General features: G+C 41.9%; 1 protein-coding gene and 1 long non-coding RNA gene across 3 annotated transcripts in view; one reads left to right on the top strand and one right to left on the bottom strand.

Moving 5' to 3' along the window:
• LOC122552731 (4F2 cell-surface antigen heavy chain-like) overlaps positions 1-16526 on the bottom strand; it is a 130450-nt gene that overhangs the window by 87428 nt on the left and 26496 nt on the right. The gene's annotated exons all lie outside the window — the stretch shown is intronic.
• On the top strand, positions 6990-16044 carry LOC122552732. Its single transcript, XR_006312462.1, has 3 exons — positions 6990-7058; positions 9434-9555; positions 13651-16044. It is a non-coding gene; the product is annotated as an uncharacterized LOC122552732 (long non-coding RNA).

Genomic DNA, 16526 nt, shown 5'->3' with positions numbered 1-16526 from the left:
TGCCTCCACATCCTTCTTATAGTATGGCGACCAAAACTGCACACAATATTCCAGATGCGGCCGTACCAGAGTCTTATACAACTGCATCATGACCTCAGGACTCCGGAACTCAATTCCTCTACCAATAAAAGTCAGTACGCCATATGCCTTCCTCACCGCACTATTTACCTGGGTGGCAACTTTCAGAGATCTGTGTACATGGACACCAAGATCCCTCTGCTCATCCACACTACCAAGTATCCGACCATTAGCCCCGTACCCCATCTTTTTGTTATTCTTCCCAAAGTGAATCACCTCGCACTTAGCTACATTGAATTCCATCTGCCACCTTTCTGCCCAGCTCTGCAGCTTCTCTATATCCTGCTGTAACCTGCCATATGCTTCCTCACTGTCAACAACTCCTCCGACTTTTGTGTCATCCGCAAACTTGCTCACCCAACCTTCTAATCCCTCTTCCAGGTCATTTATAAAAATGACAAACAGCAATGGTCCCAAAACAGATCCTTGCGGAACACCGCTAGTGACGGCACTCCATGAAGAAACTTTGCCATCAACTACTACCCTCTGTCTTCTTCCATCCAGCCAATTCCTAATCCAAACCTCCAACTCACCCTCAATGCCATATCTCCGTATTTTCTGCAGTAGCCTACCATGGGGAACCTTATCAAACGCCTTACTAAAATCCATATATACCACATCTACCGCTTTCCCTTCATCAATCTCTTTCGTCACGTTTTCAAAGAATTCAATAAGGTTTGTGAGGCACGACTTGCCCTTCACAAAACCATGCTGACTATCCTTGTTCACATTATTCCTATCTAGATGTGCATAAATCCTATCCCTTACTATTCTCTCTAAGACTTTGCCCACAACAGAAGTGAGACTCACCGGCCTATAGTTACTAGGGTTATCCCTACTCCCCTTTTTGAACAAGGGAACCAAATTATTGACAGATGACAGATCGGTCAAATCTGGCACAAAGCTAAGTGATGGTACCCAAGCCTGCTGTGGCTTTGTTAGAGCCAGAGAATCTACATTCCCATTTTGTAATTTTCCGCTTCTTCACAGCATCCCAGAGAATGTTGAATGAGCAGTAATAGTGCAGTTGAAAGTGTCCTGCGTGGCAGCCATAGCAAGTCTACCCTACCCACCTTTAATCCTGAAGAAAGGTTACACCAAAATGTTAACTTTTCCACCTCTGAATGCTGCCTGCCTTGCTGTGTTCTTCCAGCTCCTTGCTCGTCTGTCCCATAATAATATGCCATCCTCTACCGTGATCTGGTCTCTTCTGGTCCAGAAACATTTCAATCCTGGTTGTGATGGCCCTTTGGTTTTCCCCATCACTACAAGCTGTTTCAGTTTTGCCAGAACCAGATCTGTGTCCAAAGTTTGATTTTGTCAGCAGTTATTGGAAGCTTGTCCAGAACATTTAGAACCATTACAGATTCTTCCAGTGCTGGTACCGTAAGTAAAGTGGTGGCTCAATGCATCTGCATTTGCTATTTGGTCTCCCGGATGTGGTTCAGCTTTAATATACACACTTAGTATTACAGCCTGAAGCTATGGGTGGCACTGCCTTGTCTGCTTGGAGTAGATCTAGTAGGGGTTGTTGCCTGTTGTCATAAATTTATATCCATAAAAAGGTATTGATGGAAGTTCCTGAATCCAAATATAATCACCAAACCTTGCTTCTCTATCTGGGCATATTTAAGTGCTGCATTAGCCAAAATCCTGGATGCATATGCTATTGGGCATTCCTCTCCATTGGGCCACCTCTGAGCTAATACTACCTGGATGCAGTATGGGGAGGCATCAGACATCAAAGTGGGATCATAGTGTGCTAACACCTTAGATAGTAATAGCCATTTCTTCACTTTCTTGAAAGCTATGGCTTGACTACATGACCATTTCCAAGGTTAACCCTTTTTTAGGAGTTGATTAGAAGGTGCCAGGGTGGAGCTCAGGTTATGTAAGAAATTTCCATAATAATTCACCAGCCCAAGGAAAAACCTAAGCTCCAGTACAGACATGGGAGCTGGGGCACCTTTGATCGCCCTCACTTTATCTTCCAATGGGTGAAACCCACTCTTAACAACTCTGTAGACCAAATAATTCACTTCAGGTGCCTGGAACACACTTTTTTGTTTCCTTCTTAGATGGTTCTTCCATGTGGGCATACACCTAAGGACTATGTCCACGTTCTGTAAGAGCTCCTTGTTGGTCTTCTGTTATTAGTATGTCATTTAGTTAAATTGCAAAATGTTCTCCATCGTCTGCTGAAAAATTGCACAGGCTGACGATACCCCAAATGGCAACCTTGTACATTGATACAAACCCTTAGAGGTATTAGTTGTGGTATACTTCTGGGAATTCTCATCTAATCACAATTGCAAATAAACATAGCTCATGCCCAGTTTCGTGAAGGACAGCAGCCCCTACTAACTTTGCATATAAATCTGCTTTTTGAGTAATTAGGTATTTATCCAGCTGTGAAAAGCTATTTATTGATTGTTTAAAATCTCCACAAAAGCAAACCAAACCATGCTATGATCAATGCTGCCCATTCCTCAAGCTGATGGTTTGATGATTCCTTTGCTTTCCAACCTTCTGATTTCTGCTTTTACTTTTTCCCATAAGGCAATGGCACTGAATGGGCCTGGCAGAATACCAAAATTGCTTCCTGGTCAACATGCAAGGTGGCCCTGGTTCCTTTGATTTTTTTTTTTTTTAATTTTATTAAACAAGTTACAAAACAATTTACAAAAAACATTGACAGCTGTACACGAAAGACAGCAGTTTTACAAGGGAGGGGAGCAGCAAAGCTAGGCCCCGAACCCTACCGTTCAACCATTTTCCTGGTTCCTTTGATAGTCCCTGAAACACCCTGAAAGACTTCCAGGTATTTAATTAGGACTTCAATGAGGCAGCAATTTTCTAATCCAAAAACATTGAGTTAATCTTGGTAAATCTCTCTCAACCAATTTTGTCCCATCAAGGTTGGGCCTGCGACTTTTACTACAATCACTGGTAACTGAACCAGCTGCTTCTCATAAGAGACTGGAACTGAAGTTGTACCCTTAATCTGGAAAGGTTCCCCGGTACAGATTCTCAGTGTAGCTGAGGTCTTACACAAAATTAAGATTGGAGACCATAGTGAATTTTATAGAAGAATGATTAGATTACTTACAGTGTGGAAACAGGCCCTTCGGCCCAACAAGTCCACACCGCCCCGCTGAAGCGCAACTCACCCATGCCCCTACATGTACCCCTTACCTAACACTACAGGCAATTTAGCATGGCCAATTCACCTGACTTGCACATCTTTGGACTGTGGGAGGAAACCGGAGCACCCGGAGAAAACCCACGCAGACACGGGGAGAACGCGCAAACTCCACACAGTCAGTCGCCTGAGGCGGGAATTGAACCCGGGTCTCTGGCGCTGTGAGGTAGCAGTGCTAACCACTGTGCCACCGTGCCGCCCACTAATGGTACTGCGATCATTGAAACCAGCATGGCCGTTTCAATCTCCATTAGAACCAGATATTTATTTTAATTTGGATGTTGCTAAGCAACTTAACTGTTCAAAACCAGATGTAGGTGGACTTTCCGGAACGTGCAGTCTCCTGAGTACCAGCCCATGAGTTCTCTTACTCAATTCAGGTTTAGTAGGACTCCTTTGCTGTCTTGAGGCCTGGATCGTGAAGAAAAAATTAACCATTTGGCAGAGGTTTGGCTTTGTTTGGAGGTTTGCTGTGGGCTTACGTAGAGTCCCTCTGTTCAGGTTATGTCCTGAGTGTGGCTATGCAATTGCCTTCACTCAAATGGTGTTCCTGAAACTCAGTCAGACTAGTGAGGATGACCACTTCTGATGGATTACCCTGCAATTTATATGCTCCACTTGCCATGTTTTCCAATGATAAAGCCAATTGTAGTACCTGTTTGAAGTCCACTTAGACTCCAGCTAGTCAGTGGTTTGCATGGTTACATCATTAATCCCATATACCAACTGGTCTCTCAGCCTACTATTAAGAGTTAAACCAAAAAAAATGCATCTGCTAGTTGTTTTAACCTGGTCAAAAATCCAGATACAGATTCCACTGATTCTCAAATTGTTGAGTAAAAATGATAGCATCTCAGAATTAGAGAAGTCTTGGGGTCGTAATATTCCTTAACTAAATCCATCAACTCGAAAGGTTTTAGTATCCAATATTTCAGGGAAAGTAAGGTTCCTAATAACCGATAAAACTGCGGGTCCACAAGCTGTCAGGAGAATTATTCATTGCTTTTCATCTGCCCAATGTCATTTGCCCAGAAAAAAATAATGCATTCTTTCCACATACTGAACCCAGTCTTTGATGGCAGGGTCGAATGAGTCAAGCTTCCCAAATAACAGCATGATGCTAGAAATGGCCCAACTCAAAAGACGATTGTTGTGAGCAGGTTTTTTCAGGAATGTGCTTTACCCTTCTTGCTACTGAAATAATTCCACAGAGGTCAGATCAACAGCCCCAATCAGGGATTTTATATTCTATAAGGTCCACCTGGCTGATCTTGTTACAATCATGCAGATAAGTCTTCGTTGAGTTAGAGGACTACCTTGGAATCTTTTCGGGGTAGACTTTCCCAGCCTTGATTCAACTAACAATAGTTGACCTGTATCCTGAGGTTCCTAAGATTATTTCATAAAATAGTCTACCACAACTATATAATTTCGCTTTACTGCAGTAACTGCCTCCCTATCTAAGAATGTGACACCACTTTTACTTTTTCACCCTCCCCTGTCCTGCCAGAGCATCCTACACCCTAGACTGTTAAGTTGTCAGTTGTTCTTCCCATTGAGGATTTAAAATCTGGATTTAGGCTGTTGTCAAGAGCAGCCATTTAATGCATGCTTTTACTAACTACAAAGTGACTTCTAAATGCAAGTAACACAAAGTAACATAATAAAATGGCTTCAGGCTGCAAATTAACACTATGTTTAAAATGGCTTCTCACCCAGCTAAAAGCTGCATTCTTGCTTTGTTGAGCTAGCTGACTTAAAAGATAAAGCAGACAATGGAGGCTTCATAATATGAATCATAAGACATTAACTGACTATCCTGACTAACCTTGAACCACGAGTATGAGACGATAATGTGCCTAAGACAATACTGTTTCCCAGGAAATATCATTGGATTAACCTGCTGTCCATTATGTAACCTTATTACATTTCATTGGTTTTCCTTTGTAATTAAGGTTGTACTGTCTCTTAAAAAAATAGAAAAATTGCTTATTGTTCAAATTCAATTGCGCAATTTCTCCAAGAAACACAGAAGTGTTTAACCTCTGTGTTGCTGGACAAATCTGTGCCCGGCCAATACGATTAAACTGTGAAACCTTGCTGAAGCAGACTGTACTCCTAATGATTCTTTTGACCGATTGTGGAACCAAGAGGGCCCACCCAGGGTATCGATCTTCATATGGTGCAGTGACTCAGATTCAGTCCAGACAGATTGTGGACAGCGGTCTAAGAGCCTTGAGCCCTCCACTATTGAGTGTTGAGGAATCGGCCAGCCAGACGTGACTTTTTCATATCCATTTGGTTTTCCTCTCATTCAAGTAGTGGTTGACCTGACCCCTCGCTTTCTATTGTCCTAGTCCAGCCTGAAAAGGATCGGTCTTGGCAAGGATAGAATCAGGGGGACCCTATAAATAAAAAGGGGAAAGAAGTGAGGGAAAAGAAGGTCGAGGACCTTTTTGGGAGTCGAGGATTCCACTAAAAAGTGAACAGAAAAAAAGTCGAAGGCTTTTGTGGGGGTCGAAGACTCCACCTTAGATCGGGGATCTGAGGACAGAGTTGAAAGACGGATCCGAATAGGGTGATTCGGTCGCATTGGCATTATTTTAATTGGCACTTAAATTGTTCGGAGATATAAGGAAATATTGCAATACATTATAACAGGATTATCGAGGGTTAAAGAAAGTTGAAAAGGATCTGTGGAAGTTGGTAGATTGTGTGTTGACGGGCTGTTAAATAGTAAAAGTTTTGAGTCGGGACTATAAAAGGAAATTTGTTTAAGATGAGTAATACTATATGTGTGAGAAATTTCTGGTGAAATCTGACAGTCTGTGGAAGCTTTTAGTGCCTTAAAAAAAGACATTAGGTGATAAACAGTGGCCACTATCTGGCCTTAAAAGTACTCAATTGGTTAAATCAGCCCAGCAATTGATTTGGCAATTAATTAGACTATGGCAGCAATTCAGTGACAAAAGCCACAAAGAATCAGTTTTGAGCTCATGGCAGGAGACGGTCACTAAATTGAGAATTGAATTTACTAATAATGGTACCATGAAATCTACTGAGGTCCTCAAAAATGAATATACTCGTTAAACAACAACAGAAACAAAACAAAATGTCACAGGTGACTGGCAGTCAAACATTCGATGGTTGGTTACTCATTAGTTTTGTTGTTCGTTGTACCTGTCATATCTGTTCAGCTTGTCTTGTCTTGCTTTGCTGCTTTGTTTTGTTGTTCTGTTCATTTTGGTGTTTGGTCTTTGGTTATGAAATATGGAGGGTGGTTGCTGCTTTTGTTGTGTTAGAAAAAGGAAAGTTGGCCGGGGACAAAAATGCTGTTAGAAATGCTGATACAATTCTTGCTACTCAGCCACAAGATAGTAGTGAGTACTCAACAGGGTCCTAGTGTCTGGTCAGAAAGTTCTGCTGAAAGCATCTTAAGATTTACGAAATTAATAATGGTAAATTTGCTTGTCCCAGGGTTATGACAGGTAAAACCCCATTTGATAAGCCCCGGACCCATGCTGAGGTCCGTCTCATACTTTAAGATGCCCCCGATCCATTTGAGTGCCCAACATTAGTTTTAATTGGCTAGTACAAATCTGCTGTAATTATAGTTGCTTGCTTCAAGATGTCCAGACTTTAATGAATTTGGCATACAGGACACATTGGGCAACTATTAAAGACTCCGTTGTATTTCCCCTGGGTTGTTGGCGAATGCAGAGGCACGATAAACTAGCCTTGAAAATATTGTTAAAATCACAAATGGAATGGCTGAGAGGTATTTGGATTTTGCACGCTTGATTAAGCACTTATGAGACTAAACTAACTAACAATGACTGTTCTGGAATGTGAGAGCCTCATTATCCTTACAAGAAAGGAATAAACAAAAGCTAAAAACTGAGATATGAAGAAGGATGGAAAATGTTTGTGTACGTGTGTATGTGCGTGAGACATAGACAGAGAGAGAGAGAGAGAGAGAGAGAGAGACAGAGAGAGAGAGACAGAGAGAGACAGAGAGAGAGAGAGAGACACACACACAGAGACAGAGAGAGAGAGACAGAGAGAGAGAGACAGAGAGAGACAGAGAGACACACACACACACACAGAGACAGAGAGAGAGAGACAGAGAGAGAGACAGAGAGAGAGCGCCCTAGATCTTGTAGAAAGTTTAATTCTTTGTGATTTGGTTTGAATGCACATTTGTTTGTTGGTGACCGAATGTTTGTATCTTGTTCCCTGGAGCTCAAGATTCAGGACTGTTTTGAATCTAATTTGCATTTTGGAAATTTAACATGACTGTCTTTAAGGTTAAGGATCCTTCAGTGATTATGAAATGAAATATTAACTCTTGTTCTTCTTACAGGCCATGACTGCCTGATTGTCAGTTTCTAACTAATCTCTTTTATCCTGATATGAAAGCCAACCTTATTCAATTTCAAATCAGTTTAATATGGAGGAAGACAATATTATAACCTTTTTTTGTTTCAGACTCGTTTTGTTTCCACTTAATTTTAAGACTGCTCTGTTTCATTGGTGATTATGATGTGCCAATCATAGCTTTATTAGTCCCCTCCCTCAATGACGATTGATGTTTCAATTCAAAATTAGGTTGTGATAAATCATATAACAAAATTAATATCCTATGGTTAATATCTGTGCCTTTGGATTTGTGCATTAGAAGTTTGTTATCATCTGATTAGATAAGACTTTTTAAAGGACTCTGGATTAGTGGTGCTGGAAGAGCACAGCAGTTCAGGCAGCATCCGAGGAGCAGTAAAAATCGACGTTTCAGGCAAAAGCCCTCAAGACCTTTTAAAGAACTGCAGCTATTTCAGAATCTACAGTATTGTAAATGAGCAATGACTGGTCAGGACCACTTAATTTAAATCCAAGATTTAAATTAAGTGGTCTAGAACTGGGTAATTACAGTGGATTCCAAAGTTGGAAACTGTATACATTTTATATTTTAAATATTGTTGATTACTGAATAAATGAATTTCTAATTTAAATTGATGACTTTTAAAATGTCTTAGTCACTTGTTCAGTTTCCACCTCTGAATTACAGGTAATGATTATTCCATTTATTATTTTTAATAGTCAATTATATTAGCCCGAATCACGAAATCAAAACTAATTGGCAGAATAGTTTGGCTTTATTCATTTACACGTTGTCAGTGACCTGTCTCATTGCCTCATGATTAATTTGAAGCATGGCTGCTAAACACATTGTTAACTAAAGAATGGAAAGCTATCTTACTGGCCAGTTGAAGAAATTATGCATGTGATTGGGGATTCGAGGCACGTATAGCAGATGAAACTCCCAAAAGCTGGCAGGTGACTGTGAATGGGTATATGAAAAAAATAAAAAGGGACATAAGAGAATGTGTAAGGCCACTAATTGGGAGATGCCGTGTTGGACTGGGGTGTACAAAGTTAAAAATCACACAACACCAGGTTATAGTCCAACAGGTTTAATTGGAAGCACACTAGCTTTCGGAGCAACGCTCCTTCATCAGGTGATAGTCACCACTATCACCTGATGAAGGAGCGTCGCTCCGAAAGGTAGTGTGCTTCCAATTAAACCTGTTGGACTATAGCCTGGTGTTGTGTGATTTTTAACTAAGGCCACTAAGATTAAGGAATATACAAACAGGATTAAAGCAACAATACTGTAAAATAGAGAATTTAGATTCTACTAGGAATCCCGAGCCTATGTCTGGCATACCAACTTTTTTTGAGGATCGGAATTTTGTTCCTGTATACCCACTGAGCCCCTAACCTTAATTTAAACCACCCACTTATTACAAACCTTTCCTTTTGAAAATGAAGTACCCAGTCTTCATAGCCAATATCATGGGAATGAGTGGCCGGCGCCATCCTAAACCGGGTCCCATCCTAGGAACTAGAGTTACATTAATGAAGCATGACCCTGACCGCAAGACCAAACCAGCCCAATTTGCTCAATATGTCCAAGAGTGATACGAATGCAAATGCAGCGAAATTCTGGGAGTAGCCTGAATATGAATGGCTTGTTTTACAAGACTGAAATATGTACCTACCTGTCTGATGGAAGTGATGTATAATTGAACAGTAATCAAGAAATTCAATTACCTTTGTTTTACCCTATGCTTTTGCAATGTTTTCTGCCTGGAGTCACTGACATGATCCAGACCAACAGTACGAACCAGTCCAGGAATTTCCAGTCGCAAATGAGGTGAGCAGTGGTTTTCGATTGGGATGGCCAGAAGCGGACTGAACCACAATGCAAGTTACAGGTAAAACCAATTATATCCAGTGCCCCGCGATCCCAAATGCCATATGCCAGCTCTGATGGTGGGTATCCTGGTTCCAATCAACCCTGAGGGCAGGACCTACCTCAAGTGCCCACCTGACGACCACTGCTGGGCAACCTTTTCCCGAGGGGACCCTGAAAATGGGGACAGGCAGGCCATAGCATTTCACCTTTGAGACTGGAAACAAGACAACAAATTCCCCAGGGACAAATGGCTGGCCCTTGTTTTAACTTTTCAAATGTGGCTATAAGACCATAAGACCATAAGACATAGGAGTGGAAGTAAGGCCATTCAGCCCATCGAGTCCACTCCGCCATTCAATCATGGCTGATGCGCATTTCAGCTCCACTTACCAGCGTTCTCCCCATAGCCCTTAATTCCTCTAGACAACAAGAATCTATCAATCTCGGCCTTGAAGACATTTAGCGTCCCGGCTTCCACTGCACTCCGTGGCAATGAATCCCACAGGCCCACCACTCTCTGGCTGAAGAAATGCCTCCGCATTTCTGTTCTGAAATGACCCCCTCTAATTCTAAGGCTGTGTCCACGGGCCCTAGTCTCCTCGTCCCCTCTAATTCTAAGGCTGTGTCCACGGGTCCTAGTCTCCACATTTAACTGTAACAATTTCCTAGTATCCACCTTTTCCAAGCCATGTATTATTTTGTATGTCTCTATTAAGTCTCCCCTTAATCTTCTAAACTCCGACGAATACAATCCCAGTATCCTCAGCCGTTCTTCATATGTTAGACCTGTCATTCCAGGGATCATCCGTGTGAATCTCCGCTGGACACGTTCCAGTGCCAGTATGTCCTTCCTGAGGTGTGGGGACCAAAACTGGACATAGTACTCCAAATGGGGCCTAACCAGAGGTTTATAAAGTCTTAGTAGTACATCTCTGCTTTTATATTCCAACCCTCTTGAGATAAGAGACAACATTGCATTCGCTTTCTTAATCACGGGCTCAACCTGCATGTTTACCTTTAGAGAATCCTGGACTAGCACTCCCAGATCCCTTTGTGCTTTGGCTTTATTAATTTTCTCACCATTTAGAAAGTAGTCTATGCTTTTATTCTTTTTGCCAAAGTGCAAGACCTCGCACTTGCTCACGTTAAATTCCATCAGCCATTTCCTGGACCACTCTCCCAACCTGTCAAGATCCTTCTGCAGCCTCCCCACTTCCTCAGTACTACCTGCCTGTCCATCTAACTTCGTATCATCGGCAAACTTCGCTAGAATTCCCCCGGTTCCCTCATCCAAATCATTAATATATATTGCGAACAGCTGTGGCCCCAGCACCGAACCCTGCGGGACACCTCTCGTCACCGGCTGCCATTCTGAAAAAGAATCTTTTATCCCAACTCTCTGCCTTCTGTTAGACAGCCAATCCTCAGTCCATCCCAGCAGCTCACCTCGAACACCATGGGCCCTCACCTTGCTCAGCAGCCTCCCGTGTGGCACCTTATCAGAGGCCTTTTGAAAGTCTAGATAGACCACATCCACTGGGTTTCCCTGGTCTAACCTACTTGTTACCTCTTCAAAAAATTCCAACAGGTTTGTCAGGCATGACCTCCCTTTACTAAATCCATGTTGACTTGTTCTAATCAGACTCTGCTCTTCCAAGAATTTAGAAACATTATCCTTAATGATGGATTCTAGAATTTTACTAACAACCGAGGTTAAGCTGATTGGCCTATAATTTTCCATCTTTTGCCTTGATCCTTTCTTGAACAAGGGGGTTACAACAGCCATCTTCCAATCATCCGGGACCGTTCCTGACTCCAGTGACTCTTGGAAGATTTCAACCAATGCCTCTGCTATTTCCTCAGCCCCCTCTCTCAGAACTCTAGGGTGTATCCCATCGGGGCCAGGAGATTTATCAATTTTAAGACTTTTTAATTTTTCTAGCACTATCTCTTTCGTAATGGCAACCATACTCAACTCAGCCCCGTGACACCCTTTAATTTTTGGATATTACTCATGTCTTCCACTGTGAATACTGACGCAAAGTACTTGTTAAGTTCTCCTGCTATTTCCTTATCTCCCATCACTAGGCTTCCTGCATCAGTTTGAAGTGGCCCAATGTCTACTTTTGCCTGTCGTTTGTTTCTTATGTACTGAAAGAAACTTTTACTATTATTTCTAATATTATTGGCTAGCCTACCTTCATATTTGATCCTCTCATTTCTTATTACACTCTTTGTTGTCCTCTGTTTGCTTTTGTATCCTTCCCAATCTTCTGATTTCCCATTGTTCTTAGCCACTTTATAGGATCTCTTTTTTCTTTAATACATTTCCTGACTTCCTTTGTCAGCCAAGGTTGTCTAGTCCCTCCCCTGTTAATCTTTCTTTTCTTGGGAATGAACCTCTGTACAGTGTCCTCAATTATACCTATAAACTCCTGCCATTTTTGCTCTACTGTCTTCCCGGTTAGCCTCTGCTTCCAGTCTATTTTAGTCAGTTCCTCTCTCATGCCCTCATAATTACCTTTATTCAACTGTAACACCATTACATCCGATTTTGCCTTCTCCCTTTCAAACTGCAGACTGAACTCTATCATATTATGGTCGCTACTTCCTAAGGGTTCCCTTACTTTAAGATCTTTTATAGAGTCTGGTTCATTGCAAAGCATTAGGTCCAGAATAGCCTGCTCTCTTGTGGGCTCCATGACAAGCTGTTCCAAAAAGCCATCCTGTGAGCATTCCATGAATTCCCTTTCTTTAGATCCACTAGCAACATTATTTACCCTGTCCACCTGCATATTGAAGTCTCCCGTGATCAATGTAACCTTGCCTTTCTGACATGCCTTCTCTATTTCCCGGTACATGTTGCGTCCCTGGTCCTGACCACTGTTAGGAGGTCTATACACAACTCCAGTTATGTTTTTTTTGCCTTTGTGGTTTCTCAATTCCACCCACACAGACTCCACATCATCCGAGGCTATGTCATTCAATACCATAGATTTAATTTTGTTCTTAACTAACAAGGCAACCCCACCCCCTTTGCCCACCTCTCTGTCTTTTCGATAAGTTGAAAAACCATGGAGGTTTAACTGCCAGTCCTGGCCCCCCTGTAACCAAGTCTCTGTGATGCCTACTACATCATAATCATTCACTATTATCTGTGCCATTAGTTCATCGGCTTTGTTATGAATGCTACGAGCGTTCAGGTAAAGTGCCTTAATGCTAACTTCCTTATCATTAGAGATGTTGGAAGTCATATGTCCTAAGTTATCCTTGCTTTTTACTGCATTCTCGGTCTGCCTCAATTTTAAATCCGCCTGGAAACATGCTATCCTGCTGCTTATCTTGCCATTTACCTCCATACTCCCTGTCGCTTTCACTTTCCCTTCCCCCCAACTCAGAAGTTTAAAGTCCTACTGACCACCCTATTTATCCTCTTCGCTAGAACATTGGTACCTGATCGGTTCAGGTGGAGACCGTCCCAACGGTACAGATCCCCCCTGTTCCAAAACTGATGCCAATGCCCCATGAAGTGGAATCCCTCTGGGGAGTGTTGTGTCTTTAATGTTACCTTGGAACTGACATGGGGAATCAACATGGTTTCATCCTAACAAAAGGAAAATCTACTAATATACACGGACTCTTCATTCTGCTTTTAGTATGATCCATGATTTCGGACCCTATGGGAACATTGAAGATTTTTAACCCCCAAGGAGCAGTGGTATAATAATGCTGTTTTGTCCAATCAATCTGGCAATTATCAAGATATTTGGCTCACGCCAAGGAAACTGATACTGTTTCTAAAGTAGTGGGCAAGTAGATGCAGCTGCCAAGCAGGCAGCCTCACACACCAAATTTCTGGTCCCCAGCAAACTCAGTTAGACACAGTATAAGGACGGATATGCCAGATCTGGATAAGGTACAGAAATCACTGGGGATGCCCCTGTGGAAGAGCACAAACTATGGCCTCAAATACTCCATCGATACTCAAACCAAAATGTGGATGACCCCTACTGGACAAGTTTGTGTTCCTTCTTTGCTACTGCCTATTTTAAATTGATTATGTGTATTTTGTGTACATTTGGGCAAGGGGGAAATGGTTTATACTTTATTACAGTGGACACTCCGCAGCTGCCAACCTCGTTGGGAAGGGCCCTTCCAGGTCTTCCTCACCACCCCAACTGCTGCTAAGGTCACCGAGCCTTCTGTCTGGGTTCTTGCAAGGGGGGGAAGACGAAGTCGAAGACGAAGATCGAACTTGCCCTACTGTGTGGACTTGCCATTGCCAGCATTGGTGCACAAGAAGGGACAGTTTACCTGTGCGATCCTGAGCAACCAGAGACTGTGTACCTACTATACCGAAAAAAATATCCTTGTGTGGCGAGAGACTGAACCTTACCAAGAATGACTATTGCAGTGGTCAACTGCATCGAAAAGATTGAACAGTTCATTTACAGAAAAAGTCTAAATGGTCTTTACCTTGTAACAGTGTTGTGTGCCAGTTTGATTCCGGTTGTGCTATGGGCAACCCTGCTAAGCCTTACCCCCATCTAAATAGGTCATACTGCAAAAGAGAAAAGATATCTTTCACTAACTATTTGTTTCTCCAAAGTCACATTTGAATATTTGGCAGTGATGAAGTGCTCTGTTACACCCTAACTTCAGCAAAAGACTCTGACCCATTTTCCCCTCCCGAATCCTAATGAAGGAGTATCGAATGCTACTAAAGTGTTTACTGGACATAACATTTCTTTTGATTATTACTTATCCCCACCTGCTAGCTGCTTATGAACTTCCTCCAATAAATCCAGGGTAGCCTATCCAAATTGTTACAATGGTAAAGGATGGGGTGTACTTACGTTAATGTGACCAAGATTATTCCCTGCGCATTGATTAAATGTGCCAGTCACCACTGCTCCCCTGTGAAACCTCGCATCTCATGCATACGTCTTGGAGAAGAGTGTGTCTCTGTTCCATCGACTATCCATATGTTCCAGGAAGTCACCAAGACAGGCCTGCTTCTTATTGGGAAGCTCCCTCCATTATCTATACTAAACCTGGTTACTTTTTCTTTCAACCAAGGCAAAGCAACCAATTTCCTTGTCCTTAACGAAATAGGCTGTAACTGTAGGAACACTTTTTCCGACCACAGTTCCCTGTTCAGTTACCTGGCAATAGGTTTGAGATTTCCCTGTCAAAATGTTCAGTCTCACCCGAGTTCTGCGCAAATTGGAAAAATCTGAAGGCTTTGAGCACCACTAAGGCTCACTCCCTAGGGTATGCATTTCTTAGTATTTTCTCTGTAGGAGGATCTGCATGAAGTAGTAGCCATCAAAACCAAAATTATCTCATTTGCGGTGTCACTTTCTTGGGTAATGAGACGACTACTGCCTTAACAGGAGTTAAGGGCATGCTTTCAGAATTATGCCTTTTTTCCCAACAAACTGGTATGCCCTCGACTACATACATGCCAAAGAAGGTGGAGTTTGCGCCATAGTCAAGGCAAATGCATTGTGGGGGTCATTGACCTCATCAAAAATATTACCAGGCATATAGATAACATCCACACCTTTGTCAGCCAAATGACTGAAGGTGCAGGTTGGGGAGACTGGGCTTTGGCTCATGGTACAACTGGCTGATCAATATGGCTTTGTATGCTGCTATTGTTTTAGTTGGTCTTTTTGTTGGTATTGCTATTGTTAAGTGTATTATTGCTAAAATATTAGCGTCCATTGACAGCATCGGTTCTACCCAGAAAATGCTTCTTCTCCATTCAGATGAAGATGAGGAGACGCCATTGCCAACCCCTACTTCCTGCTCGGAGGAGGAGGAAGTATGGCAATCTTTGGCTTCCATTCAGTTGGACTAATCTAACCCATGCCCTCACATCTATGGTGTGGTCATGGAATGACTAAAGAGGGGAGATGAGTATGTAAAATCTGGATTTAGGTTGTCGTCAGGAGCAACGATTTAATGCATGCTTTTACTAATTACAAAATGGCTTCTAAATGCAAGTAACACAAAATAACATAATAAAATGGCTTTGGGCTGCAAATTAATACACTGTTTAAAATGGCTTCTCACCCAGCTTAAAGCTGCATTCCTGCTTTGCTGAGCTAGCTGAATTAAAATATAAAGCAGACAATGGAGACTTCATTATATGAATCATAAGACATTTACTGACCACCCTGACTAACCTTGAACCACGAGTACAAGACAATAATGTGTGTAAGACAATACTGTTTCCTAGGAAATATCATTGGATTAACTGCAGTCCATTATGTCACCTTATTACATTTCATTGGTTTTCCTTTGTAATTAAGGTTGTACTGTCCCTTAAAAAAAACATAAAAATTGCTTATTGTTCAAATTCATTGCACAATTTCTCCAAAGAACACAGAAGCTTTTAACCTCTGTTGCTGGACAAATCTGCGCCCGGCTGATACGATTAAACTGTGAAACCTTGCTGAAGCAGACCGTACTCTTAGTGATTCTTTTGACCGATCATGGAACCAAGGCCCCTCCCAGGGGTCTAGATCTTCACCACAACCATGTCTCTATGATGTCAACAATATCATTGCTCCATGTGACAATCCATGCCCATTACTCATCTGTCTTATCTCTAATACTCTGGCATTAAAATAGAGGTAATCCAGCCTCACCTTATTCCCTTGAGAGACCACATGGCTCCCCCTTGGTTTATTTTCTAAGTTATGCTGACAGAAAAAAAGTCTCAAGGATGATATTGGAATCCATATCAAGAAGAGGTCTTTCCAAACTAAAAAGATGTAGTGACTTTCTCAGATGTCTTGACCTATTATAATCCAACATTCCTGCAGATGCCTTAGCTGTAAATATTGGAGCAGTTACTTTCAAAAGAGCTGAAAGGATACAGAAAAACATATCTGATATAGAAACATGATATGCAATTACTGAAAAGGAAGCACTCTCAATTACATGGGCATGTGAGAAATTTTCTTAGAGATCAATCAT

This window comes from Chiloscyllium plagiosum, chromosome 9 (genome assembly GCF_004010195.1).
Source record: "Chiloscyllium plagiosum isolate BGI_BamShark_2017 chromosome 9, ASM401019v2, whole genome shotgun sequence".
Taxonomy (NCBI): Eukaryota; Metazoa; Chordata; class Chondrichthyes; order Orectolobiformes; family Hemiscylliidae; genus Chiloscyllium; species Chiloscyllium plagiosum.
This window is presented reverse-complemented; position numbering and strand designations above follow the sequence as displayed.